We start from the raw sequence: 20,960 nt of genomic DNA on the forward strand, positions 1-20,960 counted from the left end.
ACCCCTGTGTAGGAAATGTAAAATCATGAAATTCAAGTACTCCTGGGAAATCCAAACACATTTTCATTTACCAATGTCTATAAAAAAGGCAAAATAACGGATAAATGTACTAAAATACATAAATGTTAGCTTTTGACATTGTTTAAAACACTGGAAAAGGAAATGGAAAATTCCCTCTCACAAATTTGGAGGCAGCTTAGTTAGTATAACTGCGATAATGCAGTCAGAAAGGCCAGGCTGGAATTCTGGCCTTGCCACTAGTTAGTGATACGTACCCTGGTAAAGCCACATAACTGCTTCAAGTTTCAGTTTTTTCATCTATAAAATGAAAACATTAAATTATCTATATATATTTTTTCCAGGTCTAAAATAGAGTCAATTTTCTGGTTATTCTTCTACCAGAGGCTACTGACCAGTGCTTGGTTGTTAAGCTGCTACTTTTTTCTTTTTTTTTTTCAAATGAGACAGGGTCTCAGTGTATTGCCCAGGCTGGTCCTGAACTCCTGGACTCCAGTGGTCCTCCTGCCTCAGCCTCCCGAGTAAGGCTTCAACTTCTTTACCAGTATTAAGCAGGCAGAGACCGGGTACTGTGGTTCACATCTGTAATCCCAGCACTTTGGGAGGCTGAGGTACAGAGGTCACTTGAGGCCAGGAGTTTGAGACCAGCCTGGGCAACACAGTGAGACTCCATCTTCAATTAAATTCAAATAAATAAATAAGCAAGCAAGCTGGGCATATTAGCGTGTGCCTGTGATTCCAGCCACTCTGGAGACTGAGGCAAGAGGATTGTTTGAGCCTAGGAGTTTGAGTCTGCAGTAAGCTGTGATTGTGGCACTGCACTGTACTCCAGCCTGGGTGACAGAGCAAGACCCTATCTTTTTAAAACAAAACAAAACACAGAGTCTAGCTCTGTGCTATTCAGAGACCCAATGCCATTCTGAATTACAGGAGCCCAAGTACTGGCAAACAAAATCTTCAGTATATCAGTAAAAGCCCTTGGTTATCCAATTTTTTAAAAGCAGATTTAGAAAAAAATTTTAAGTGCTCTCATTTAGTTTAACGTTTCAAGTAAGTTTTACCATAAGGCAGGTTATTTAGCTTTTGAGAACATATTCTCTGCAGTCAGACTGGGTTGAAATCTGGCTTTAGAACTCAGGACAAAGGACTTCTTTGTGTCTCCCATTACCTCATTTTTTAAAAGTGGTAACTAAAAGAAATAAATAATGCCATCTGCTTCACGGATTTGCTGGGAGGTAGAATAAAAAATACTTGCAAAGTACTCTCCTAAGTAGGAGAATACCTGACATGTAGTAATCACTCAGTAAAGCAGCTATAATTTCTTTTCCATAGAGGCTTTATGTAGAAAAACACTCTTATTTTCCTGCTAAAGAACACAATAAAACAATCCCATAGTGTATACCTAGCTCTTTACTCCGTCTTATTCATGCTCACATTTGCTGCATGAGTGAGTTCTGCAGTGGGCAGGTCTATGCAGACCTACCCCCAAAGTCCCAGAAAGGGGAAGGCAAAGAAAGAGGCTGACACAAAAATTTCTTCTTTCTTAGGAAGAAACATTTAATAGGGACTTGGGAGCAGAAGTTGTGTCTGTGCCTTGGGCCTCAGGTGGTGGTGAGAGAAATGGTGGATCCCCACCCCATGACTCCCCAGAGACAGGGTTTACATAGGGAAAGGGTATGCATGATTCAGATGTGATGTGAAGGACAATTGAGGTTTGATAACATCAAGGTTATTTTGACCTGTGGGCAGGATTTGTACACATAACAAAAGATAAACTGGAAATCTCAGAGTCCTTCCCAGAAAAGGTTTAGTCCTTAGTCAACATGGCAGATTAGCATCCAAGGGAGTTGCCTTTGTGAGGAAGGCTGGTGGAGATCACTGCCTGACTGTTGGTCCATATTCCTGCCCTGGAGTTCTATTCCTTTCTGCCAATAACTACATTGCTTTGGCTGGGCAGCTGTAGGGAAGGAGCCCTGTGAAATGCTGACTTGTGTTGAAGATAGCTCAGGAGGTTAGTTACTGCCTAACCTCCTCCTGTTTTTGTGAGGCAAATGAGATAATGCCGGTGGATTCAAAACTATAAAATGCTGTCCGAGTGACAGTTATCATATGAAAGGTTAAATTTGATGATAAGGTTTAGAGGGGAAAAAACCAGAAGGTGGGATGTGACCCCTGAAAGGTCTTCGCTGTTACAAGGTAAGGTGCTTGTTTCCCGGGGCCACAGAGTTGTTGTTTATAGGTTCCCGTTAAGTACTGTGAGAGGGGTGACAGGAGGGGAGAAGCAGGGAGCTCCTTTCCCAAGAGGGCTAAGAAAGAAAAGTTAAGAGTGAGGCCACTGCAGAGAAAAAAGACCAGATTCATTCTGAAACATCTTCTCACATTAATAAACATTTTAACTAATTCGTAATTGTAGGCTGGGCACAGTGGCTCATGCCTGTAATCCCAGCACTTTGGGAGGTTGAGGTGGAAGGACGGCTTGAGCCCAGGAGTTTGAGACCAGCCTGGGCAACATAGGGAGACCTTGTCTGTACAAATAATAATAATAATAATAGTAATAATAATAAGCTGGGCATAATGGTATACACCTGTGGTTCCAACTACGTGGGAGGCTGAAGTGGGAGGATTGTTTGAGCCGGGGAGGTCAAGGCTGCAGTGAGTTGTCATCCTGCCACTGCACTCCAGCCTGGGTGACAGAGCGTGACCCTGTCTCAAAAAAGAAAAAAAATTGCATTTCACATTTAAAAAATAAATCTTCATTTTTCTTTAAAATAATTGGCAGAAAATTCTACCAAAGGAAAGGAAGAAACATTTTAAATGAAAACCATTACATCAAAATTCTTGAAAAATTGATTTTACTCTGTAATTAATTTATATGCTCCCATATTTAGCATGTAAATGAGGCCAAATATATGTCATTCTTTAATTTTAGGAACACACTGTTGATACAGGCACACACACACACACACACACACACACACATATATTTGGAAGTAACAAGCGTGCTACCACTGGCTAGGAATAGTTGGGGGAGGGGGTAGGAAACAGAACTAAAGCAAATGGCATGTTATCAGCACAGATACAATTAGCAACATTTTACTGTATCACACATACTTGCAATGCAGTGTATCTAAAAACAAACTTAAAGGAAATGGAGAACAAGGAAAACATTTTCCCCAGTTAATTCCCATAACAAGTCACAAGAAGGATTTCATTATAAAGTAGGAATTACAAACAGTGGGGGCAAAAAAGTAAGGAATAAGGATTAAATTCACAAAACAAGTTGATATCTTTATGTTTTCATGACTGTGATCCATAAATCCAACTAAATCAGTTTTTTCAAATGTATTCCAATTTAACTCATCTTCTCCGGATCCCCCCAAAGATTTTAATGGCTGGCTTGTCTTGAAACTCAGGGACATTTATTTGTGAGTTCTCCAAGATGCTGAGTAACATGGCAATCTTTAAGAAATAAAGTCTGCCAAGCGCGGTGGCTCACGCCTGTAATACCGGCACTTTGGGAGGCCAAGGTAGAAGGATGGCTTCAGTCCAGGAGTTCGAGACCAGGACCAGCCTGGACAACATAGTGAACCCTTGTTTCTACAAAAATTTGCAAAATTAGCTGAGTGTGGTGGCATGCGCCTGTAGTCGTCACTACTTGGAAGGCTAAGGTGGGAGGATCATGAGTCCAGGAGTTTGAGGTTGCAGAGAGCTATGATCACACCACTGTATTCCAGCCTGGATGACAGAGCAAGACCCTGTCTTAAAAACAAAAACAAAAAAGGTTGCCAAATTCTTTCCAGGGGTAATGAGCTGAGTGAGAGAAGACAGCGCAGTGCCCAATCCCCAGTGCAAACAGTAACTCTGTCCCTACTACTCCATTGAGACTGGGAGCCTCCAGATGTGGGTGGTTCCGCGTTGTTCGCATTCCTCCTGGAGACACTTACTGCCGGCTACTGCTCTGGGAGCCACAGCTGACAGATGAGCCTCTTGTCCGTGCTAGATTTTACAACCTAGCTCCAGCAATGATAGGGACTGAAGGCAAAGGTGATTCCAGGGGACTGCCAGTCAGCTCCCCATTTGTGACCTGGATTGTCCAACTTTCTCCTTTATAGTGTGTGTATGGCTCAAATGAAGCAATGAGAAACTTGAAGGACAAAAGCTGAGTTGCAGATGGAATACAGAGGGGTGTAGCAACCTATCTGAGAACTTTGATCATTCTTCCTTTAGTCTGATCAATTTAAGACACAGTCGAGCTTACACTGTTGGAATGGAGGAGGTGTCATCCAACACTGCCCTATTGACTCTTCTTGCCAAATGACCTCACATAATTCCTTATAATTATTTTTAAATGTTCTACCCACTAGAAATGGGCTGAGAATTTTGTTCCCAGTCCTTCCTATTCCATATACATATCTAAGATTGAATCAGTTTGAGCAGGGACATATCTTGGGTTCTCTCCTGGTTTTCTGATACACAGTTTGCTATCTGAAAATCAGCCCCTCTCTGCTAAGAAACTGGACACTTCAAGTGTCAGGATTTTTTTTTTTTTTTAATTAAAACTAGGTGTTTCCATTTTTTTTCCACGGGACTTTTCTTTTCCTTTGTTTCTTTAAAAAATTATTTACATACTTCTCTGCCGAGTTCACACACAAAAATAATTACTACGAACTCCACTATTAATAAGCTACTAACTTTGGGTAATTTGTCTGTTTTCTGGTTTCATTATTTGTAAAACAGGAATTATGATGGTACCTATTTCATGAGGTTGCTGTTATGACTAAATTAGATAATAAACTTGGCATGCACCTAAAACACACAGTAAACAATAAATGATCAGCTGTCATTATTTTAAATGATTATTTCAAATGCATTGCATTCCTGGAAACCACCCTTTTGAACTTGTCATTCATAGAATAAAACAGTATCTATCAATGCAACTTCGTATTTATCTATGAGGCATCACCTTCCAAAGCCCTGAGCAGGTCAGTACAGTGGAGATGAAGTATATCCCTATATATACATAAAATATAGAGATGTCCATAAGGCAGCATCAAAAGAGCAAGCTACGAATGGGAAGGAGTAGAGATTGGGATGCCTGTATACCCTGTTCAGTCTGTATTCCATTTTCTCCGAGCTGCTCTTCAGCATATTTATGGAAATGTTAATTAAGAATATGATTCCTTTATACATTATTAGATTGATGTAGAAGTTTCTGGGGACTAGATGCAATTATGTCATTCACTAAGACTGGTAGGTTCCAGTGCTTTCTTTAGTTGAATGACTTCTTATTGACCAAATTAATAATTACAGTTTTAGTTATTCCATTAACATCCCAGAAAATTAAAAACAGGCAGTCCTTCCCCAGTCTGAATTAGATGCACTAATGTCAATGTCCTTATTGTGACAAAAAGATTACTAATCACATTTTACCACATTCCTCCCCCCCACATTTTTATTCCTTGGAAGATAGGGGTAGAGTTGCAATACCTAAAGCATTTTGGGGCTTCAAATTAAACATTTCAGAAATATTTTAGATCTGGCCTCTTCATTGAAAACTTGTTTTAGTATAAGCATCAACAGGGCAACTACCTGTATGTCATGAATGGGTATCAAAATCATTGGGACCTTGTTTCTGATATTTTAATTGGAGACTCCTGGCCCTGTCACCAATTCTTAAATGGTACTGATACATTGCCAAGTTTGGAAACCACTTTCTAAAAGCAGTCAGCTAATAAGTCTAAGTGGAAATCAAGCAATATTTGAAAAAGGTGCTTAATGATCCCCTGTTTACAACTATTCTTCTTGGGTTTTGCCTTCATGAGAATTTGAGTATATTTGAATTCGTAATTATATATTCTTTATTGTAAATGCTAGTGATGTGATGAACAACAGAAGTATAAAAATAAGAAAATGGCTTTAATCAATATGAATCTGATCGGTTTGATTTATACAAACAATTCTTGATAGCCCTAATAATCATTTCAATGTTTACTTCTACATATTTGGCAGTAGCTATTTGTTTAAAAACCTATGGTTTAAAACACACATAGTTCCATCTATTAAATACATTTCTACTAAACCACTTAAAAATAAAATTTAGCAAATTATTTAAGTTATTATAACTTTCCATGGTAAGAGCTAATATTCACTAACTTGTGGTTAAATTTTGGAGTTTATACTTTATTAACATAGCTTTCCATTTTTTTTTTCTTTTTTGACAGAGTCTTGCTCTGTCACCCAGGCTGGAGTACAATGGCATAATCTCAGCTCACTGCAACCTCCACCTCCCAGGTTCTCCCAAGTAGCTGGGATTATAGGATAATATCCTCCCAAGTAGCTGGGATTACAGATGATGCCAACACACCCAGCAAATTTTTTTGCATTTATTTATTTATTTATTTTAGTAGAGAGGGGGTTTCCCTATGTTGGCCAGGCTAGTCTTGAACTCCTGTCCTCAAGTGATCCATTTGCCTCAGCCTCCCAAAGTGCTGGGATTACAGGTGTGAGCCACCATGCCCGGCCTATTCTCCTCCTTTAAGACTTAATTTTTGTTCAATAAATTGATTCTTCACTGCTATTAACTTAAGTGAAAAGCTTGGGTTTCCAACTTTTTTCTTCTGGGTCTTCACAATTGTTTAATTGGGATTAAGATAAATCTGATCCTACCTCTGTTGAGAAAGAGTCTCCTATTTACCTTTCCGCTCAAAATCTCCACATACTAAAAAAGAAGGTGATCTAGAACGAGATAAAATGTGTACTGAACGTCTTGGGGCTATGGGAAGATCCAAATAAAGTGAGGGGAAGGGTGGAGGCAGAAACTGAGTCCAAATATCTCACTCTCTAGGTCCCAAAGACAGGATCCTTCACCTCCAGCAACTTTTCAATAGATGCTTGGCAGGCTCAGCCAGCACCCCCCACATACTACCTGCCCTGACTCACAAGGGCACCTCGATGTTCCAGTCAAGTTCACCCTTTTGATCAGTGGCTTTCAAGTCGGGGCAGTAATTCTTTGTTGTGAGGTTCTGTCCTGTGCTGTAGGATGTTGAGCAGCATCCCCAGCCTCTACTGGCTAGAAGCCTACAGTAGCACTGTCCATTCTCCCCACTTCCCCCATGAAGCTGGGACACCAAAAATACCTCCAGACACTGCCAAATGTTCCCTTAGGGGCAAAATACCCTCTACTCAAGGGCCACTAGAAGTGACAAAATATGGCTTTGAAGGTTCCCTTGTCTCACGATTATCTCCCACTTTACAGATGCTAAAATTTATTAATAAGGCCACGCATCTTTTGTTTCACAGTCATAGACTAAAAGGCTTAAACTGTAGGTACTAGTTTGAGGTAATTTTGGTGGGATTTCAGTGAAAGTACAACTAGTCAGTCATTAATGGCAAAGAGTTGGTATTCAGAACCTTTCTGGGTCTGCTCAGAAGGGAACATAGTGAGAGAGGGTTTTTGACACCTGAAGTGGGCTACTTTTTAGAAAAAGGAGGCCAGAGGTCAGGCGTGGTGGCTCACGCTTGTAATCCCAGCACTTTGGGAGGCCAAGGTGGGGGCATCACCTGAGGTCAGGAGTTTGAGACCAGCCTGGCCAACATGGTGAAACGCTGTATCTACTAATAATACAAAAATTAGCCAGGTGTGGCAGAGCATGCCTGTAATGCCAGGTACTTTGGAGGCTGAGGCAGGAGAATTGCTTGAACCCGGAGGTAGAGGTTGCAGTCAGCTGAGACCTCGCCATTGCCCTCTATCCTGGGTGACAAGAGTGAAACTCCATCTCCTAAACAAATAAATAAAAGGAGGCCAGAGACTAAGAACAAACCTCCAAACCTTCATTACTTTACCTGGAATTATTTGTCCCTCTGTCAAACACGTTCCTGGTGCCTTGTCAGGTGTGGTGTTAGATGTAGTATGAAATGTACAGTCACTTCAGCATTTCTGTAGGAGGAAGAGTGCCTAGGGCATGGTGAGATGTTAAATATTTTAGAGTAATAATTTGAATGTAAAGCTCCAGGACTAGATATTAGGTTTTGTTTACCTTTGTTCCTAAGACCTAGTACACAATAAATACTTAATAAGTATCTGCTAAATGAATCAAGAAATCAATGATGGAGAAAGCTCTAAGAGAGCCAGGGGAGCAGGGGATACAGAGCTTTGGTAGGAGGAGATTAACTGAGAAGATTCAGGAGAGAATGGCCTAGAAGATATGGAAAAATCTGTAGGTGGAAAAGACTGAAGCTCTAGGGAGAAAATACCTGACCAAGTCTGTACCAGAAGCAAGGCAGTTTAGGGACAAAGGGCATGAGCTTAGAGTCAGATTTCCTGGGTTCAGATCCAGGCATCACCACTTATTTTCTTTAAGAACTTGGGCATCTGTAAACCAGGGATAATAATATCTTCCTCAAAGGGCTGTTGTGAAGATTCAACAAGGTAATACATATAAACCTCACAGATCAGTGACCAGCAAGAGTAAGGCTTAGTTGACCATTGAGAGTGGCAAGATTTCAGAGTGGGATGAGGAACCTATGGAGAGCCATAAACACGTGAACAGTCACTGTGTGATGAAAAGGAAAGAGCCAGACAGGGATGAATACAAAGTTGACCCAACAGCTATGAGTGTTTCACTGACCAAACTGTTGTCTTGGTGATGTGACTAATCAACTCATTTATTCAATTTTCTTTAGGCTTCTTCAATGTCTTTAAAGCAAAATGTAAGAAAACGGATGATTGAGTTGATCTGAATTTTGGGATTGTTAAGAAAGCTGGATTAGAAGGTCAAAGGGATTGGGACACGAGACTACTCAGAGATTAAACTGAAAAAGAAAGAAGTCAAGCCAAAAAACAGCTAATAAACTGAAAGAACGGGGCAGGGTTTGGGGACTGAAAGTCTAGTGGGAGATGGTGGACAAATGGCAGATGTGCTGGATAGAGCAGTTTCCAGTCCAAAGGTTCAGAGGTGGAGCAGCTGCAGGAAACACAAGGTCCAGTTAAACTTTGCATGAAGGTGGTGGAGGCTGAGCAAATGGAGGCAAGGCCACACGTTTTTCCTTGTTCAACTCAAACTATTCTGTTCCCAAGTGTATCTCATCAAAATGTTTTGTGAGCATTCAACAATAACCACTCTAGTAAAATCCTGCTAATAAACTTCTTAATATCTTGAAAAGCTGGAGGATGTATAATTAAGAATAGTTTCTCTTTAGTTGAATGACTTCTTATTGACCAAATTAGTAATTATAGTTTGTTATTCAATCATCATCACAGAACATCAAAAATAGGCAATCCTTCCCAAATTTGAATTAGATGCACTGATATCAATACAGGGGAAGGCTAAAAATAGAAATAAAATATATAATAAGGAACACCAATAGATATAGAATCTTGATTATACCATATATTGACACTTGAAAAAAATAAACATTATGTGAACTGAGTGACGTAAGGCGTCCCATTCAAATCAACCAAGTCTTCGTAAGGGATAGATCATTTCTCATCAATACCTGGGATATCTGGCCAAGAAGCTTCTCAAAAAATGTTAATCCTTTTCTGTTCTCATCTCATTGCATCTCGCCCTTCACACACACATCCTCTCTCTCTCATACACACACACATCCTCTCTCTCTCATACACACACACATACACACTCTGTCTCTCTCACACACACAATCTGTCTCTCACATACACACATACTCTCTCTCTCACACACACACACTCTCTCCACCGATCTCTATGTGTAATTTATGTGATTCATTCATTCAACAAATATGTGTCAGATACTGTTCTAGACGAATGGGGCCATAGCACTTAGAGAGATTTTAGATCTGTGCTCACATGAAGCTTAAATTCTAAAAGGAGAGACAGTTAACAGATTCACAAATCAGACAGTAAAAACAGTAAAAAATAAGTGATGTGTAATATTTTACATTGATTTGTATATTCTGTATTGTACATAAAACTATCATATATTAATGTGTCTCATTATCCTTTAAATTGGGGTATAAGTGTGACAAAATGATCCAATATGGACTATTTTCAGAATAGAAAATCACTAATAATGCTGATTCTGTTTTTCTGCTCAAGAAATCACATGGAATGTTTGGCTTAATTATATAGGAATAACAAATATGTAAAAATGTTTTTATAAGAGAGAGTATTTCTCTGCCCCTAGTCTTCCTTTCAAAGCTAAATCTAGTTAAGAATGCTATTGGCCAGTACTTTCTTTTCTCCATACATGTCAAAAGTAAACGTGTGAATCTGGGGTCCTTTGAGATGAATCTTCCAATCCATAATTTCTAATTCAATCTCCATGGTCTAATTAGCAGAGTTCTTTCCTTGAAGAACTAAAGTATAAGAAGTCTGTTTAGGCTAATAGAATAATTTATTAGGATACCTTTGAAAAAGAACAATCTAACCACTACCTTGCCTATAGAAAATTTTCTTAAGATTTTCTGGCATTTGGTTTCATAGCCAAGCCAAACCAAAGTGAATGCAGATTTTGTTTCTAACCTAGAATCAGGTGAGAGGAGAAACAGAGATCTAATGTCAGGTGTTTCAAGGTACTGTCTTCCTTTCATCCAACCAGTTAGTATAGCTAGCACATCAGGACCTTGTTTTATAACCAAATCCCAACCACCATGGACAGGTAGGGTGTCCCCTGGAGGCTGCACCAAGTCCTTTAGCCTCAGTGAACTTCCCATGAAATTCGAGAGCTAGAAAAGCCTTTTTTTTTTCTTCTTGGACAGTATCTTGCTCTGTCGCTCAGGTTGAGTGCAGTGGTGTGATCACAGCTGACTGCAGCCTTGACCTCCTGGGCTCAAGTGAACCTCTACCTCAGCCTCCTGAGGAGTAGCTGGGACTGCAGGTGCAAGCCACCCCACCCAGCTAATTTTTAATTTTTTTTTTTTTTTTTAAATAGAGATAGGGTTTCACTATGTTATCCAGGCTGGTCTCGAACTCCTGGGCTCAAGCGATCCACCTGTCTTGGCCTCCCAAAGTGCTGAGATTACAGGCATGAGCCACCGCATTCGGCTTAGGATACCTTATTTGTCATGATTCTTTCTTAAGCAATCAAAAACAAGTTTAAAGGCACATTTGTTATGCTTATAACGTACCCAGGGTAACTAAATTAAAACAGAATGGACAGGTTTCATAAATTCTCTTCGCCAGTGGAACTTTTGTTGGTATTCTCAAGAAAGCCAGCATTGGCCAGGCTGTACATGCATATTCTGAAAGACGGATGTTCACCCCTCCCACTGTTCCAGTTCAGTATGTCTTAGGCACATGTTGATAAGATATCACAAAAGACTGAAGAGAGGCCGGGTGCAGTGACTCAACACCTGTAATCCCAGCACTTTGGGAGGCCCAGGCAGGTGGATCATGAGGTCAGGAGATCGAGACCATCCTGGCTAACACAGTGAAACCCCATCTCTACTAAAAATACAAAAAATTTGCTGGGCGTGGTGGCGGGCGCCTGTAGTCCCGGCTACTCGGGAGGCTGAGGCAGGAGAACCACTTGAACCCAGGAGGCAGAGGTTGCAGTAAACCAAGATCACACCACTGCACTCCAGCCTGGGTGACACAGCGAGACTCCATCTCAAAAAAAAAAAAAAAAAAAAAAAAAAGAAAACCCATCACAGAAGAGAACCTCAGTGGCCTAAGATCTCCATAATGTTATCACTAGTGTTTGAAAGGACTCCTCTGAGAATATTATCTCAGATAATCAGAGCATGCCTGAGGCATAAGTCAAAGAGTAACTAGTCTGTCACCAGACAGATTGCTGCTTCCTTTCTTCTCACGTATCCTAATGGGAGCGGAGGGAATTGTCTCCCAACTCTGGGGTAGGCATTTTTTCCCCCAGGTTTTCAGTGAGTAGCCAAAGAATCACAGCTGCAAAGCTACTCTGGAACCTTTAAGACTCACACAAACAGAATACATGAGTAAGTGTCATATTGTAAGGAATCCACCCTTTCCTGCCCTTCTGCTCAACATTTTTCTGTACTAGAGCTCTTCTATCCTCAGTCTTCTGTATAAGGTAAAGTCTCATGCATAAGGCAGCAATCCCATGTTTATACATAATTCCTCCACTATATTTTAGTTAGTTGCAGTATCCCTTAACCTAGCACTGCCTTGCCACTATGCCTTTCAACTCCAAGACGCCAGTGCAATTCTCTAAGATGGGCCCTCTCTCCTACATTGTGCAGCACCTTCCCAAATGCAAGGGGCCGGGTCTGGCCCTTCCAGCCTTATCAAACCTTTCTTCTTACATCTGGAGTATTCTAGTACTCAAGCCCTCAAGGATGGGAATGTGATGTTGGTGGTGAAACTAAAGCCACAACAGAATGGAAACAAAGTAGTTCTTTAAATACATCCCCTGTAAACTGTATTAAAATGAAACTTTGACCTTGGATAATCAAGTTATTCTACTTTTACATATTTTTTTCCCCAAAATTTGATGATCAGGAGAATAGAATTTAATGAATTTAATTTTTTCAACTCTGTATTTCTATAAATTGTATAAAAGTAAATCTTCTTGAGTTAGCTTGCTACATAAAATTAAGCCCCATGCTATGCTGCCTCTGAAAAATAATTATGCATATTCCTGGTTAGGGGCTCCTCGTGTATGGTAATTAGACAGCTGGATTAAATGAATGATAATCAATTTTCCTGACTTTTCATAAGCATTAAAGTCTCTTTGGGTACTTTATTTTTACTAGCTGAGAATAATAAAAAGAGCATTTTAAATGTTAGGCAGTGAAAACCAGGACTTTATCACTAAACTATTTAAGTTTCCATGTGAGATTATTTTCTTTCATTAGCTACAGGGACATCTAAAACCTTAAAGTAGGACTTAATTAAATTTGTTTTGTTTGTTTAAAGTACTTTTTGTTTTGCTTTTAAAATGAATCTCAGTAATTACCAAAAAGAAAAACGAACTTAATTTCTTTATTATGACTTTCAGCCAGAATGATGAACGGTATTTAATTCTGGAAAAGTATTCTTTAAAAGCCAGTATGTTAAATTATTGACTTCTCTCTTAGACTAGAAGTTACATATCTGAATCCTGGATAACCCTGAATTATTATTATTATTATTATTTATTTAATTTATTGAGATGGAGTTTTGCTCTTGTTGCCTAGGCTGGAGTGCAAGGGCACGATCTTGGCTCACTGCAACCTCCGTTTCCCAGGTTCAAGCGATTCTCCTGCCTCAGCCTCCTGAGTAGCTGGGATTACAGGCGTGCACCACCACGCCTGGCTAATTTTGTATTTTTAGTAGAGATGGGGTTTCTCCATGTTGGTCAGGCTGGTCTCAAACTCCCGACCTCAGGTGATCTGTCCTCCTCCACCTCCCAAAGTGCTGGGATTACAGGCATGAGCCACTGCGCCCAGCCAATAAGCCTGAATTATACAAAAGATAAAAAATAATTATTTTTTTCTTCTAATATGCTAATCTTGTCAACATACTATCCTGGTGTCTAGAAAATACCTGTAAAGGAATGTGAATTACAGCAGTTCTTATCTCATTTTCTGTATTACTGTGTTCTTTACACCAAAATGTAAAATACCACCTACCAACGTTTACACCCCTCAAAATAAGGCTATGACCATCATGCTTTAAAGGCATGGCTCTGTATGCTTGTTCACTGTGTCCTCTGCCATATGCCTACACTTAAAATAACCTGGGGATATTTAAAACATTCCAAAGCCCAAGCCATACCACAGACCAATTAAATTATATGCCTGAGATACAAGCATCAATAGTTTTTGAAAGTTTCTAGGTAATTCCAATGTGTTTGCAAGTTTGAGAGCACTGTCTCAACCAACTTGTTCTCAGGCAAACTTCTGTTCATCCTTCCCTTCTCAGTTCACAGGGGATGTCTGATGCTCTCCCTCCCTAGGCCTTCTCATTATTCCTCCTGTGTATCTCTACCATGGCATGCACTATGTTGTAACTGTTAACTCACATGTCTGTTCCCCAATCTACTATAAGATTAAGGAGTATTTTTATTTTTGAATCTCCGAATCTAACCCTTTGCCTGGTGCATGGCAGTACCCAATAAATTCATAGAGTGAATAAGCTTCTCCTAAGAAAGACAAAAGCAAAAATGTAGAGTTGTGTTAATATTTAAATGCCATGGGGAAAGTAATTGTTTAGGATGTGTTTACAATAATGTTTCCCTGGTAGGCAATGTCCCATATTTAGAAAAACACCATATCAGTGAAAATAAAACATCCCAACATTAAGAACAAAAATATAACTTTGAATTATTACCCACAAAGTTGCATTTATTGTAATAAGCACAGAAAAATGTTTCCTGTGATAAGAAATATCCGAAACAACACATGCTTTCTCAGCTCCCCTTCCATCTTTACTAGATTATGTATTACTTTCCAAATCAGTCCTTTCAGAATTCGATGATGTTACAGGAGTTTACATACCTGATTTTAAGAGTTTAAAATACTTAGTTTACAAAATATTTTGAGTCTCTGTTTAAAATGGTATTTGTACTGTTAATATCATCATTATGATTCAGAAAATATTCACATAGTGAATTTTCCTACAATCTAATTCTGAACAATAAGCTGGTCTTGAACTCCTGGCCTCAAACAATCCTGTCACCTCAGCCTCCCAGAGTGCTGGAGTACAACTAATTTAAATATACTTTTTTTTTTAAACTGTTCAAAATATTTTGCTCTTTGTTTTACCTAATTATATTTGCAGCAATGTTTCACAGCCTACCAATATGTTGTTGTTTATCTGTTAGATTTTGATTCATGAAACCTGAAAATAAATCAGATTTAGGAACTGTTTTCCAAGATAGTGATATATTATTATCTAATGTATTTTTACACATGAAATGCTGGATTATCTCAGTAGATATCAAATTAATTTAAGACCTTACCAAGTAGTATTCAATATGCACTCATTCTGATGCATATAAAAGACAAAAATGAGTAAGTGAAACCCTCTACTTTTAAATGCCTACAGTCCTCAACTATTGTTATCCAATTTTTAATTTTAGTACACTAAGTACAACTCAATTTTTTTTTTCTTTCTTTTTCATACAGGGTCTCACTCTGTCACCCAGGCTGGAGTCCTGTGGTGTAATCACAGTTCACTGTGGCCTCAACCTCCTAGGCCCAAGCCATCCTCCCACCTCAGCCTCCTGAGTAGCTGGGACTACAGGCATGGGCCACCAGGCCCAGAAAATTTATTTATTTTTTATTTTTAGTAGAAACAAGGTCTGGCAGGCTGTCTTGAACTCCTGGCCTCAAACGATCCTGTCACCTCGGCCTCCCAAAGTGCTGGAGTACAACTAATTTAAAAGGCAGTCATTGAAACATATTTCTTGTTCTCTTTTCCATAATGGAGTCAGGACTTTAAATCATAAGTACAGTATCCTTAGAAACTGCCCAGCTTTATCAGAAATAAGTTCTGAATGTATTGTCAATTGTGAAAAGACAAAAGATCATAGTTCCTAATATTCAGTTCTAATGGTATGGTTCCCAAAATGTAAAAGTTGTGACTGAGGCAATTATTTCAAGAGAGCTTCAGCTGTAAATGAACACAAAACTGAATTCCTTTGCCATGCAAACAAGAGGCACACTTTCAACCAGTAACAGTTGGCTTCACATATTCATCTTTGGATGAAAAGAGCAGGGCAGTTTTAAAGTTGCCTTCTGAGAGCATCAGATTTTGGATAGTGTCCTTTCTCAGGTCCTGTTTTCTTGTCTCCTCATCCCATTTTCAAAGCTAGACAAATAAACCCCCTCACTCCTTTAGCGAAGGGCTCAGTGAGGGCGTTTTTGCCCCCCGTGGCCAGCGATCACTGGGTCAGCAAAGTCAGAGGAAGCCTTGAAAGGCAGAAGGCCAGGAGATTGACGCCCTGCGGGACTAGGGGCCAGGTGCTGGGTGTCTCTCCTTTCGTCTGCGGTCCCCAGCAGCAGGTCCTGGTGGGCGCAGACTGACTGGAGAGGTGCGGCTCGTCCCCTCCTCAGACCCCGAAGTGGCAATGAAACCTCCATCTCCTGGCTTGATTCTTAGTGCTATAAAAATCTTCCACTGGCCCTTTGCATCTCTAGCCCTCCATCCCCCAAAGCCACTAGCGGGAGGGGACAAAAATAATTTCTGAGGGGCCACGGGCACTAAAACCACAGCAGACAGAGGCTGTGTCTACCTGAGGAACTGGAGAGGCAGAGTTAGCGGGGGAGGCTGGGCCTCCTCGGCGGCGCCCCTCCATCCAGCGTGAAACCCACGAGGCGCGGCGTCCCGAGTGGCGGGCGGGCAGGTGGCTGCGGGATTCACGAAGCCTCCTCCGCTGGGGACCGCCTCCTCTCGGAGTGGCCTCCCCTCCGGCGATCCGCTTTAGTAAGAAGACGCTCAGGCCAACCAGCCGCCCCCTACTAGCCCGACTCGGCTCCGGAGGGAGCGCCCCGAGGGAGCCGAACCGGCGGCGGAGAGGGCCATTCGGCATAAGGTGGGGAGCCGTCGGGGTCCCCTCGCACCTCCGTCTCCACAGCACGGGGAACGGCCCTGATCGTCGTGGTCTACACCACTGCGTCCACCTGAGGCTCGCCTCGCTTCCTGGGTGCCCAGAAGGGTGGCTTACTCCGTTTTCTCCTGCCCCCAAGTGGCCGCACCCCTCCACGGGACGCTTGGTTGGGTCCAGGGCGGGGCGGACGGGCGCTCCCTGTACGGTCGCGAGCTCGGCGCTCAGCTCCCGCGGCTCGGCTGTCTCCGCGGCCAGTTGGGGCGGGCCGGGGGCGGGGTCTCAGGAGGCGGTGCTTCAGGGGGCGGGGCAGGCGGGAGGCGTGGGCGGGGGGCGGGGCGGACGCGGAGTGCTCCTCTGGCTGGCGGGGCCAAGGGGCTGAGCGGAGCGGGACAGGCTCGGCGCCGGCAGGAAGACTCAGAGGGCTGACCACAGAGCCCAACGCCTGGTGCTCAATACTTTCTCCGAGGTATGAACAAGAACCCGGTGTCTGGGCCCTTTCCGCTCTCCCCATCGCCCAGCCGCCGCGCCCCAGACGCCCGCTGTGCCCCCTGCCGGCGGGGCGGCGGCGGGACGGGGTTTCGGGAGGGTTTCTGGAAGTCGCGAGTCCCAGCGAAGGCAGTGGCCCCACTCTCCGCCTCTTTCTTCGTCTTCTCGCTCCCTTAGCTCTGGGTGTCGGGCACCGGCGGGAAGGTCGCTTTTCCGCGAGTCGGAGCTCGCCCACTCCGGGACAGGCGGACGAGGCCCTAGGGCAGCCGAGCCTGGCAGCGGGGGAGGCGTGGAGCTCGGGGCCGCTTCAGCGGCGGGGGCGGGAGGCTGGTCCCGGCTGCGGACTGCGCGCCTGGGCTCCGTGCGCCGCGCCTTGTCCTCTGCATCGCGGAGGTCCCCGGATCACAGAGCTCCCTGGCGGGCCCCGGCGCCCAGGTCAGTGTCGCTGTGGCTGGGCGCCGGGACCAGCACCCGAGTCCCGCGCTCCCGGGGGCTGCGCCGTGCCGCCTGTTGTGCGCGCGCAGAGGCCGGACAGCCCGGCTGCGGGAAGGCACCCGAGCGCAGGGTCTGCCCCGAGTCCCAGGAAGTGCCCAGTCGGCGGAGCCGGAGGTTGAGCTGGGGCAGATCGGCGCCAGACTGGGGCCTGGGTGAGATACGAGTTGGGGGCGCGGCCTGCAGAATTTGGGTTTCTGGAGGAGCTTGCGGTGCGCTGGCGGAGCCCCAGGCGAATGGGACCACCGGATTCGGCTCCGGAAGGGCCAGGCACTGTCAGGTATGGACAGCTGGTGTCCACCCGTGTAAGTGTAAAGTCTACAGGGATTACAACAACACCTCGAGTCCTGGGACAGCATAGCCTAATGGTGCGGGCGTTTTCTTAAAAGGCACGAATAGATGGGAAAATGTCAAAATAAGCGTATTTTAAAGTTGAAAGCTGGCAAATTTTTAGGCCGTGCAGTTGTGTAGCTAGTGTCCAAAGAAATATTAGCTCGTTTTTCCCCTTAACACCCTTTTCATTTTTATTTTTTAAGCAAAATCTCTTTTGCCAGTATTTCCCTCAGGAGCTGTGCATTGCTCACAGCAGGGAAGGAAAACTTCAGCAAGCCTTCTCAGGTTGCTTCTGACTTCCAGCCTGTGTTCTCCAGCATTTCTGAATGTGGAGAAAAAGTATCTCGCTGGACTTTCCGAGTATGAGTCCCTTCTGTTCTTCTCTGGGATCGGGCAATGTTTGTTTATTGGTTTTATAAGCATCTATTTAAATTTAGTTTTTGCACGAAATACTCCCTCTTGCCACAGGGTGTAGTTTGGGGTTTAGAAAATGCTGTTGGAGAAAGCTGCTAGTGGCTTCATTTTCCAAGAATGTAAGTCATTTCCTTTCTGTGATTTCAGGGAGTTGATATTTCACAGCATCAAAACTTTGTGGGGAAAATTTTCCGTAATACATCTGTCATTAAAGAGGCTTGTGACTTTTGGGTTTCCTTCTTAGAGCAGTGCATGAATTTAGGTTCAGCAGTGTTAAAGGATGAGAAGTTTTTTTGTTTTTTTTTTTTTTTTTTTTTAGAATTTAGAGCATTATGAGACTATTGTAGAAATTTTAACAACCAGGACCTACAAATGGCCTGCAGGATGGAGAGTGGGGGAGGGGAGAAGACCAGAAGAGAGGCAGGAAAACAGATGCCTTTGCTGATGTCCTTTGTAGTATAAAACTTAACAGCACCTAATCATTTTCTCAGGTGTGGCTTTGAGAAATAAACGTTTTATGTTAAAAATGAAAATACTTCACAATATGAGACAGCTGGCATTTGAATACTTTTCCCAGTATGTTTGTAAACATATTGGATTCATATTTCATATTAAAGTGGACATTTAGTAGGATTATTAGATGAAAAGGATCCCCCAGGGGATATCTAATATCATGTTATCTGCAGGACATCTTCTCCAGAAAGCAGACTGACTGTAATATGAACTAATTTTCCCCCCTTTGAGTTGCTTGCAAGAATCTCTGAGATCTGACACTGATGGGCTACAGTAATCAGCAGTTCTTGCAGTACTCAAGACATTTTAAGGGGCAGGAAATCTTTCCTATTTCCAGTATCTCCTTTTTGGGGGCAAGAAGGGTAAGCTGCTAGTTTTAAGTACATAATTTGAATTTACAGATTTATGATGCTCCTGGCTCTACAGGAAAACGCCTGGAAACAGCATGGGCCTGAATGAAGACGCTGCTTTTGAAAGCAAAATGCCAATGTGCTAGGTAACAGTTTTTAGTTACAAATTCTTAAAAAAATTGTTACTCAACTAGGTTAGCTGAAATGGAGGGGGGGGTCTTTTTTCTAGTTTTTGGATTTTGTTTCCACATTTAACTATACTTATAAAGCTTTTGGCTTTCTGAACTTATGATGTAATAGACTGCATAGCTTTTTGTGGCAGATGCTTGGAATGAAAGTTTCAAACAGAATTGTTTTTGACTGAGCTGTCAGGTTCAGAGTTGAGTATAAATGAGTCCTGTCTCACAACTAACTTTCATGATAAAGAAATTCTTTGTAGTTTTCGATTTGAATGTTGCATATTTTGATTTCTAAAGTTGTGGGTTTTTTTTTTTTTTAAGAAAAATAAAACCTGCAAACAATTATTTTATTACATGAAAGCCAGTACCAAGAAAAGATTAATTCAGTCCAGATGTAAAAATGTATGTGAATTTTAGATTTGGATGATCTCAACAAGTTTTCCCTTTTGTTGATGGGACTGCCTGGATCCCAGATGGCATTCACAAATTATCCCTTAGGTGGTTTTCTGAGTTGAGAACGAAATTTCTTGGGCTTTCCCTAAAGTCGATTTATTACTAAGTCTTCTAAAGGATAGAAAGTGTTTTGGATTTGTACATTTTTCTGTTCATTAATACAAACCTCATAAATGCCCTAGTTTGGTAGATGAAGCGTATTTCTTTCGTAAGTGGGAAAACAGGAGATATTCGGTTAGTGTATCCTCATGGGTAAAGCATAAAAGCTTTGGCTTTCATTTTTGCAATTTCAACTTTCTTCTTTTAAAGTAAAAAAAAAAAAAAAAGTTTTAGGTGTGTTTACAATCCTCAATAGAATCCTACTGCAACACAGTTTGTGGTTTCAGATATAGCAATCTGTCCTTGTTTGATGATCCCCACCTCCTCCCCACCCCCAACGAGGAACAACAAACGCAGTTTATTTAAAAGTTTATTTTTAAACGTGTACTCCTAGTACTAGTTATAAAGGCTGTTTGTTGCACACATTAAAATTATGTATTTTTAGGAAGTCTTTGTATGATTATATCATTACACATTTTGGGAGTGTGTTTATGTCGTGATTGTGTATAAAACAATGGAGAGTTAGGAGAGGGGAATGGGGAAGATTTAGCGAAGGAGTTTTATGAGTAGTGAAATTTCATTAATAATGTATGTTCCCTAAAACCCAAACAGACAAAATGTTATTGTTGGTCTCTGTGGTTAAACTTTGATACAGAGGGTAGTCGAGAGGGCTTTCTGAATTGCACATTATCCTGAGCAAGAGGCTTTGGGGGCCTTTAAAAATAAATAGAAGCAAGTTAAAGGGATACATTGAGAGGAACGAGGAAGTAGAATACTGGACATTGTATTGCAAGGAAAGCTTAAAGTTAGAAGGATAAGTATTTAAAACAAGGCCAAAGTAGAGAGAACTTACTGTTTCGAAGTGTAGATTAAAGAATAAGGTATTTTTAGCTGAGAAAAAAGGATTAGAATGATTAGAATTAAGGTACCCTATAAAGTCATATACAACTTGAAATAGGACTGCTAATTGATAGTTATCCTGGAAACTTTGCCTGTCTTAGTGTTGAATCACTAGTTTGGTGTTAAATAATGTGCAGGGACTGGTTGCTGATAACTGTATTCCGTACACTCCAAAAGCCACTTCCCATTTCAAAGACCAGAAACGTTTTTTGTTTAAGTACTAATGATTCTACAAA

At 41.8% G+C, this 20,960-nt stretch overlaps 1 protein-coding gene across 9 annotated transcripts in view; it reads left to right on the forward strand.

Annotated features, from left to right (window-relative positions):
• Positions 1-20,960, forward strand: part of FRMD6 (FERM domain containing 6) — a 248,170-nt gene that overhangs the window by 151,540 nt on the left and 75,670 nt on the right. For 3 of the 9 annotated variants that reach the window (XM_037983972.2, XM_037983976.2, XM_037983973.2), the window contains exons 1-2: positions 16,852-16,971; positions 19,145-19,239. The exons of 1 other annotated variant lie outside the window; for it this stretch is intronic. The gene's annotated coding sequence lies outside the window, so the exon portion shown is untranslated. Of the gene's footprint in view, positions 1-16,851; positions 16,972-17,048; positions 17,764-19,144; positions 19,240-20,960 lie in introns of those variants that run through there. 5 more of the 9 variants (XM_007986682.3, XM_007986683.3, XM_073010991.1 and 2 more) reach the window with 4 other exon arrangements.

The sequence above is a fragment of the Chlorocebus sabaeus genome, chromosome 24, assembly GCF_047675955.1.
Source record: "Chlorocebus sabaeus isolate Y175 chromosome 24, mChlSab1.0.hap1, whole genome shotgun sequence".
NCBI lineage: Eukaryota > Metazoa > Chordata > Mammalia > Primates > Cercopithecidae > Chlorocebus > Chlorocebus sabaeus.